The sequence below is a fragment of the Harmonia axyridis genome, chromosome 1, assembly GCF_914767665.1.
Source record: "Harmonia axyridis chromosome 1, icHarAxyr1.1, whole genome shotgun sequence".
Classification (NCBI taxonomy): Eukaryota; Metazoa; Arthropoda; class Insecta; order Coleoptera; family Coccinellidae; genus Harmonia; species Harmonia axyridis.
In genome coordinates this window covers 70719397-70728280 of record NC_059501.1, presented here as the reverse complement: position 1 = coordinate 70728280, position 8884 = coordinate 70719397, and positions in this window count along the sequence as shown.

The following is an 8884-nucleotide window of genomic DNA, read 5'->3' as shown; positions in this document are numbered from 1 at the left end:
ATTATATGATACAAAGAAATATTATTATTCATTTGAATCATGATAGGTTAAACACGTCCTACAAAAAACTTCCTAAAACCGACGAGGTTGTCGACGGATGCTGGGACTGCTCGGTCATAATATACAGGGTGTTTCAAATTAGTTCGGCACCATTGCTAACTCCGTTATTATTGATGCTACGATGTCGGTTAAATGGATAAACTAGTAGCATTTTTAGTGGTCTTCTCGATGGCGAAAACAAACAAAAAATTGATAGTCGCGTTGTCATGATATTTCATAAAATGATATTTTTTTCAATGGAACACCCTATATTTTTTCATGCATTTCGATTCGTAATAACATTATCAACAACAAAGCTCAATTGACTTTTTTTCGTAAAGGTGAAAATAAGACAGTTGTATTAATAGGAAACATTTATAACAAACTGATTTGATAAAGCTCTACATAAAATATCGAGTAAATGGTCAAAAACACCGCCTTTTTGTTGAACACATATTTGGGCCCTTCTATTGACACTATTGATTCACAAAATGAATGCGGCTAGCGGAATGGCTTTAAGATGGAAATTATCGTTTTGTCTATTAATATCAAATATGTAGTTTAGTGGTGTCGATTGAGAGGTGCGACATGATGATCACAGGTTTCACGAGTTCACATCCCAGCTCACTTTTTTCTTTTAACTGTCTTATTTTGCTATTAGTAACGAAATATTGTCATTCGTATAAGTACAAAAAATGGTTGTATGGACAATCATGAGGTTTATTCGCCAAAAAAAATAAATTTTTTGTAATAGTAAAAGAAGTGAATATTTCAAAATAAGTCGCTCATTTTCCACTTTAGGAAGAAAGGTGATATGAGCTTTGTTGTTGAGAATGTTATAATGAATCGAAATGCATGAAAAAATATAGGGTGTTCCATTGAAAAAAATATCATTTATGAAATATTATGACAACGCGACTGTCAATTTTTGTTTTGTTTTCGGCATCGAGAAGATCACTTAAAATGCTACTAGTTTGTCCATTTAACCGACATCGTGGCATCAATAATAACGGAGTTAGCAATGATGCCGACTTAATTTGAAACACCCTGTATATTGCATATAAGGTTGGAAGGTAGAAAAGATTCCAAAGCAATAGTAACAGTTTTCTCAAACATCAATTTGTATTATCACCATTCACTTGTTTGATTGGTCGGACTAAGGATTCAACGACTGATTTCAAAAAATTAATAAAATCATATGAAATGGATTTAGAAACAGCCAATGAATGTGAATTCAAGATGTGGAAGAAGGAATTATAGAGGTGCTTTTCTAAATATGATCCAATAACTTTTTTTTGAGTTATCAATATCAAAGGCCACACCGGAAAAAACTCATTCTTCCTTCAAGAGACTGATAACGTATTTGAAAATCACCTTGGGAAATGAGAGGTTGACTGTACTCACTCTGCTGAATATTTATTATGATTTCGAATTCGATATAGGAAATAAATAATAAAAACCTCTTATTGCAATAAAAATAAAACAAATTGAACTTCTAGCGCTATTGAAGGACGTATCACTGGCTACGAAAATAACGGGTGTTTTTTTTGAGGTATATAACTTTAAGTTGGCATTACTGTTCAAGATGGCGACCGATTTAACAGCTGTCAAGTGATTTATTCTCAGTTTGGTTTGACAATTTATCATAAATAGACTCACGCCTGAACAACGCTTGCAAATAGTGCAATTTTATTTCGAAAATAATGGTTCTGTGTGGAATACGTATCGCGCACTACGTCCATTTTATTTTGTTTAGCGATGAAGCGCACTTCTGGTTGAATGGCTACGTCAACAAACAAAACTGCCGCATTTGGAGTGAAGCTAATCCTCAAGTGTATGTCGAAACACCGTTACATTCAAAAAAACTGACTGTTTGGTGCGCTTTATGGGCTGGCGTAATCATTGGTCCGTACTTCTTCAAAAACGATGATGGCCAGAACGTTACAGTCAATGGTGATCGGTATAGAGCCATGATTACTAACTTTTTCATTCCTGAATTGAACAACCATGATGTCCAGGAGCTGTGGTTCCAACAAGACGGCGCAACATGTCACACAGCTCGTGCCACAATCGATTTATTGAAAGACACGTTTGGTGACCGCGTAATTTCACGTTTTGGACCTGTGAATTGGCCTCCAAGATCTTGTGATTTAACACCGCTAGACTACTTTCTGTGGGGCTATGTAAAGTCATTGGTCGATGCGGATAAGCCACAAACCCTTGTCCATTTGGAAGACAACATTCCCCGTGTTATTGCCGATATACGGCCACAAATGTTGGAAAAAGTCATCGAAAATTGGACGTCCAGATTGGGCTACATCCGAGCCAGCCGTGGCGGTCATATGCCAGAAATCATATTTAAAATGTAATGCCACAAGATTATCTTGCGGATAAATAAAATTCATGTTAATCGAATAATCCATCGTCCAATTTAAAGTTCTATAGCTCTAAAAAAAACACCCTTTACAAATGATTTCCCAGCACGATATTTACCTATCCAACCCATTATTACAGACCCGTGCAACAGTGGCTGGACAAAAAGTATCCACAGCCTTGGATAACTCGTGGAGAACCAAATCCATGTCCCGCCAGATTTCCAAACCTATAACCCCATGTGATTTCTACATTTTGCTGAATATAAATTAGTTTAGTTTAGTTTATTTAGCAATACAGCATCGACAACTAAGGTCATTACCTGAAAAAGTTGCGAACTCATTGCAATGTCAAACAGAAAATTGTATAAATTGTATAATTGTATACAGGGTGTTTCATTGGGAAACGGAAATACTTCACAGGTGAATAGGTGGCACCAAGGCGGTTCTGGAGATACACCATTTATTGGGTCTTACTGTCTCCGTAGCCGAGTTTCTTTCTGAGGCCATATCAAACGAATTACCCGGTATATTTTCTTCATATTTGTCCAAAATGCTCCCAATTGAGAGCCCAAACGTATCATGCAATAACCACCTTTGAAATCCAGGTCCGGTTTAACAAAAAATTATGAATCGTTTGAATCCTCGAAACAACATCCTGTACATCGGAATTTTGAAAATCTGTTTTAATATTCTAAACACTACTGAAAACTTTACTCAGACGTGTACTCCAAATTTTCGCGCAGACATTTTTACTGCACAAATTTTCAACGTGAAAGTGAAGTTTTTGAGAACTTGGATATCTGAAAGTGGTTTGAAGTGAATTTTAACAATGAATTATCCAAAATATTGAATCCATAATTATTTCAACATCACTTTGTAATTCATTTTCATATTGGCGGTTGCCGAAACAGAACACAGACTTTCATCGTGGCTAATCGTCTCTGGAAGAGTGACGACATTTCTACTTTTTTATATGGCTAATGAAACAAAACATAAATTAACGTGATTTCTACACTAGTTTACTCTAGTTTTTTCGAGTAATGCACAACTCATTCAAAGATATTCCAAAAAAAAAGATTGAGGTCACTGACCCCCTTTTATTTTTGAGATTTTATGATTTTTCAACCACCATTCTCTTTTCAGAAGTGAACCTTCTTTTTTAGATTTCAAGGAAAGATCCATTGAATTTTCACAGTCTTATAGTTTTCAAACAATCAAGTCTTTTCCGAATCATTTTCAGAAATAAAAACAGCACCATCGTATTTTGAAAAGGTTACTCAGAACATGAATTCTTTCGTTTTCTACTCTTTCGAAAAAAGTGTGCCATTCAAAGTGAAAATTGAATTCACTAGACTGAATTACATATGTTATTTTTTCATGGCAATAACAAAATTCCTCTAAAATATGTAAAAAATATAGGTTTCGTAGTCAAATGGAAAAAACTCAACAATCTGAGTCCTGCCCTGAAAATATTGAAATAACATGGAACATTTTGAAAGGTTGTATGCGGTGACTTCTGATTTTCAAATTATGGGCATCAGAAATTTAGGCCAATATTCATGAATCACCCTTTATCTTCGAAACTAACAGTCTCAGGATAAACAAGCTAGGTATGTACTTCTGAAAGGCCTGGGACGTGAATGACCTGCATTCACCACTAGACTATGGGCAACCACTTATGTTACACCCTGTATACTTTTATTATTTTTTATGGTTCCTAGCCTACAGCGGTTTTTCGATTTTTCAGAAAATTGATTATAAAAACTATAACGCTCTTAGACTATTAGACCCCCTGAAGTTAATCGTACCTATTCACTATCACTATTCAATGAAATTGGTATTCACACGGTGCACATGAATTGCAAAGTTATCGGAACGCTGCAATAATTTTCAGAAATTCATAAATTTATTGAGATTAATGGCCAATGGGACCAGGCACATGGAACGTAGATAGCTATCGGGTACCCGCCAACGTATTTCAGACTATCTGATTGAAAAATATCGCAGGTGATGTGCACCGGGCCTAACTGAAATACATATAACTTTTTGACTATATGAATAACTGTACCTATATTTTACTTTCAGTGCGAATGCAGGAATAATTTAATAGGCCAAATCAATGTTGAAAATTGTCCAAAATATATTCGTTTGTGAAATACAGGGTGTTTCATAGTTTTTCATGAAAATTTAAAGCAATATGTAGCGCATCTAAGGACTAAAAAAATTCATAAAAAAACCTCACTTATATTTACGTTTAATAAGCAGTTGTATTATATGGCGTCTGATAAAGCATAGACAATATTCGAGTATACACCGATTCACGAGACGTATTCTATTGGTTCATCAAAACATGAGTTATATATTAGGCCAATTGAAAAGTCCCCGGTCTGATGCCTAGATGGTGGTGCTAGTATTAAATTCATATAATTTTCAGTTAGTACCAACCTTCAAACGTTACGTGTCAAAATTTGACAGCCGTGCGACCATTAGTTTGTGAGATATTGTATTGTGAGTGTAGCAACTTTGGTTTTTTGAAAAACGATGAAAAAAAAATTTCGTGTGCTGATAAAATATTGATTTATATGAAGGGAAAAAATACAGTTGAAGCAAAATCTTGGCTTGATGAAAAGTTTCCGGGGTCTGCACCAGGAAAATCAACCATCATCGATTGGTATATTAAGTTGTAACGCTTCAATTCATGTTACGCTACTGGAATTTTCAAAGACGCGCTAATTTGTCAATTGATCGTATGATATTGGTCGCCGGTGAAGCGCCAACGGATGCGCGTATCTAGATAAAGAAACAGAGATAATTTTCTGAAAGTTTTCAACAATGATCGAGACTTCAGGAAAGATACGTAGTTCAATTTAAGTTTTAGAATTTGATTTATCGGCAAGAATTGTGTCGGGCTTCTCGGTAAGTGTTGACATGAAGATTTGCATTCAACAAGTAATAATCTCACCAGAATGAATTGATCAATTTTGAAACAGTAGTTTTTTTTAGAGTCACCCATCTTGTAGAAACATATATCAGGTTTGGTAGAATTCTTTTTATGACAAGTAATTTCAGCAAAACTCCTTCTCAGGTTTATTTTATGATAAATGTAATGATTTCTTTATAATTTCTTGGTGAAAAATCCGAGAAGGAGTTGTAAATTCAGGTTAACATATTCTTATATCGTTGTTCATTTTCCCAAAGCACCTCCCGTGAGATTGGAACAACAGAAACCTATCTTGGGATTGAAAAATATCAAGAAGTACATTCTTGAGATACAGAATTTGGAATAGCACGTACGTTATAGTTATTTATGTATCAAGGGAGTTATGAGGGTTTTAACCACAGAGGGCAACAGATTTCAATCCCGAGGGACGTAAGTCCCGAGGGATTGTTGCGTTGCCCGAGGTGGTTAAAATCCAATAACTCACAAGATAGATAATTAATTTTATTTCATACTGCATGAAATATAAAAACCAAATTGTTTTGGTTTTCAGAACAAAACGAATTATCTTCATTGAGAATTAAGTAGGCATGGTTGCCATGGAAATGTCACTGACAACATTTTAGATATTTGTCATATCGTGTTTCTTATCATATTCAAATTTGTGAAAATGAATGCAAACTCAGAGAGAATTGAGATTTCAAGAAATTTGTTGGAAAAGGCTGAAAAAGCTCGTTCCGTACTACTACCGACAAAGTCGGAACTTAAGTACAAAAAGGAATATGACAAATTTCTGCAGGGGATGGAAGTTAACCGTATGGATAGTAAAAACACGAGTGAAACTGTAATGTTGGCGTATTTTCAAGAGATGGTATCTATTCATTCTTTTAGTCTAATATGTGAATTGGTTTATTTTTCTTACAGTCTGAATTGTATAGTCCTGATTCGCTGTGGACAAAGTGGTGAATGCTAAAATTGATGATGAGAATACATGATGACATAGATGAAAGTAAATTTCACGAATTGGAAGCGTTTCTCAAACGCAAAAGTAAAGGCTATGAGCCAAAAAAGTCTCAAGTGTTTAGTCGGGAAGATATTGTCAAATATGACAACATTGAAGAGACATGGTGGATGGCGAAGTTCAACGGTGGCAGAAGGGTATTTGGCCGACAGCATGGAATTGAAAAACAAAACTGCAAGAATGTTAGCTGACATGTCAGATGAAAGAAGGGAAACAACTTCATGTTTGAATACAGTCATCAACAGTGACAACCGTTTAATAGAAAATCCTTGCAATTCGGGTAACAACTTTAGTGGTAAATTCGACAACTGTCGGTTTGTTTTTGTGAACACTTTAGAGGGAGTTAAAGACCTATAACTGCCCTGTTTAACTCCCAAGGGAGTTATGACAATTGACAATGTTTATAGTTACGGTAACTAAGCATTTATTCCTTTGTAATGTATCAGTATGAAATAAAAGCACTTAATTCCTGAAACTGAGTGAATACCTGCGTAATACCAGGCGTTATTACATCAACTTCGCTGAATGGGAATTGGAGAAATATAGCTTCCTGATAAGATCTGGTGTTCAGAAGGCTGAAATAATTTAGAGAAGAGGTTCCATCCTAATAGCACAGTATTTCATTAAAAACCAATTTAAGTTAAGTTTTCATTTCAATATTATTTGTTTAGAGTGAAAAAGATCGATCTTTGTATATTTTAATTTTATAAAATTTTTAAAAACCTGGTTAGGAGTTTTGTTTCCAAATAAGCCAAACCTGCCAAACCACCTCTAGAAATCAGTAATTAGAGTCTCATGGGCAATTGTAACGTTACAAAGTTTAAACGTGGTGAAATGAGCACCGAAGACGGCGAACGAAGTGAACGCCAAAAAGAGGCTGTTACAGACGAAAAAATAAAAAAAGTGCACAAAAAATTTTGAATGACCGTAAAGTGAAGTTGATCGAGATAGCTGACATTTTTTTCGACAGAAAAGGTTTTTTCAAGGGGATTGAAAGTAATTCGAATTATCGAAGATTTCGGGGTATACCTATATTCACCTGGTTCTGGTGAGCCGATCAACATCATTGTTGTTACGGGAATATTTTTCCAATCTCTTGATCAGTGGCGACGCCAGCTTTCGAAAACAGGGGTGGCCAAAAGGGGGCCGGATTTTTTTTGGGTGGGACAAAATAAAGCGAAATTAGAGTTCTCCCAATCCTTTAACCTTAGTATGTTAAATTTTAGGGGGGCCAGCAGAATTTTAGGGGGGCCCGGGCCTCTCTGGTCCCCCCTAGCGTCGCCACTGCTCTTGATATTTCTGAAAAATATATCGGTGCTTTGTACAAAGCACATAGATATCAATTTGTTCGCGAAAAACGAAAAGTTACCTTTTAATTTTTTTTCATTCGCGAATTGAAAATATTTTCAATTCAATTTATTTTCTTCCATGAAAATTATTGTTCAAGAAAACCCCCTCAAGGGCGTAGAAATGGGGGGGGGTACTAGGGGTAATTACCCCCGCCAAGATTTTCAAGATATAAAATTTTAAAAATCTCGCAAAGACGAAGAACGAAAATTTCTCCATAAAATGAACTAATAATAATCATTTTACTTTCCTTCGAATCGAGAAGTCAATAAAAAATCGGACCCTTTTACGGTTTATGAGTTTATTATCGCTTTCAAGATGAGTACTTTTATGGCTCTACAAGCGCGTCTTTGTCCAAGGTTTATTATTTTCCTTTACCGATCCGCTTTCTCGACATTGCCCCAGCCCCTTATTTGCCATCTGTGATTTTTGCATTCTTCATCGATATACACTTACCCGTTGTTTTTTTTTTCAATATGTAGTTATCAAAGAACTGAACTGAGTAGGTAATTCGTATCGAAAAATTGTCTGGACTGTGTTGTACAATTTATTGTGTTTCATTCAAATTGCAATTTATTTGTGAAAACATCAGTTTTGAATCAACTAAATTTACAGGGTGTTCCTGAATTGGAGGTACAAAAAAAATAAAAATGGCAGATTTCTCGGATCATTTCAAGAAAAAAACTGCTATAACTTGAGTCCGCATCATGTGATATCCATATTTTAAATGCAAATCTACAAGTTGAATTTTTTCTGGAAGGGTGCCCGCTTCTTTCCTCCAGAGTTATTTTTGTGTGAACCACTGGTGGTTTAGAAAAATTTAAAAAGAAACTCTGGTTCAGTACTACCTATACTTTTTGGTTTGTTGTAGTTTTGTCGTATCTGCAATCGATTTCGAGAAAAAACAGCTCTCTATAGTAATTCTCAGGAAAATCCAAATTATTATAAAGATCCAGTTAGGTAGCTGTGATAAATAAATTAATTATAAGTTTTGGTACTTATTTATCTACTATGTAGCGACGCCGATTAATAAAGATTCGATAAATTGGTGAAGCATCACAAAAAAGTAGGACTACAAGAAATATATTTATTTTTAAAATTATCCAAAGAATCTCCTTCGTAACTCCAATTCAGCAACATCCAATATATTAAGAACAATCGAAA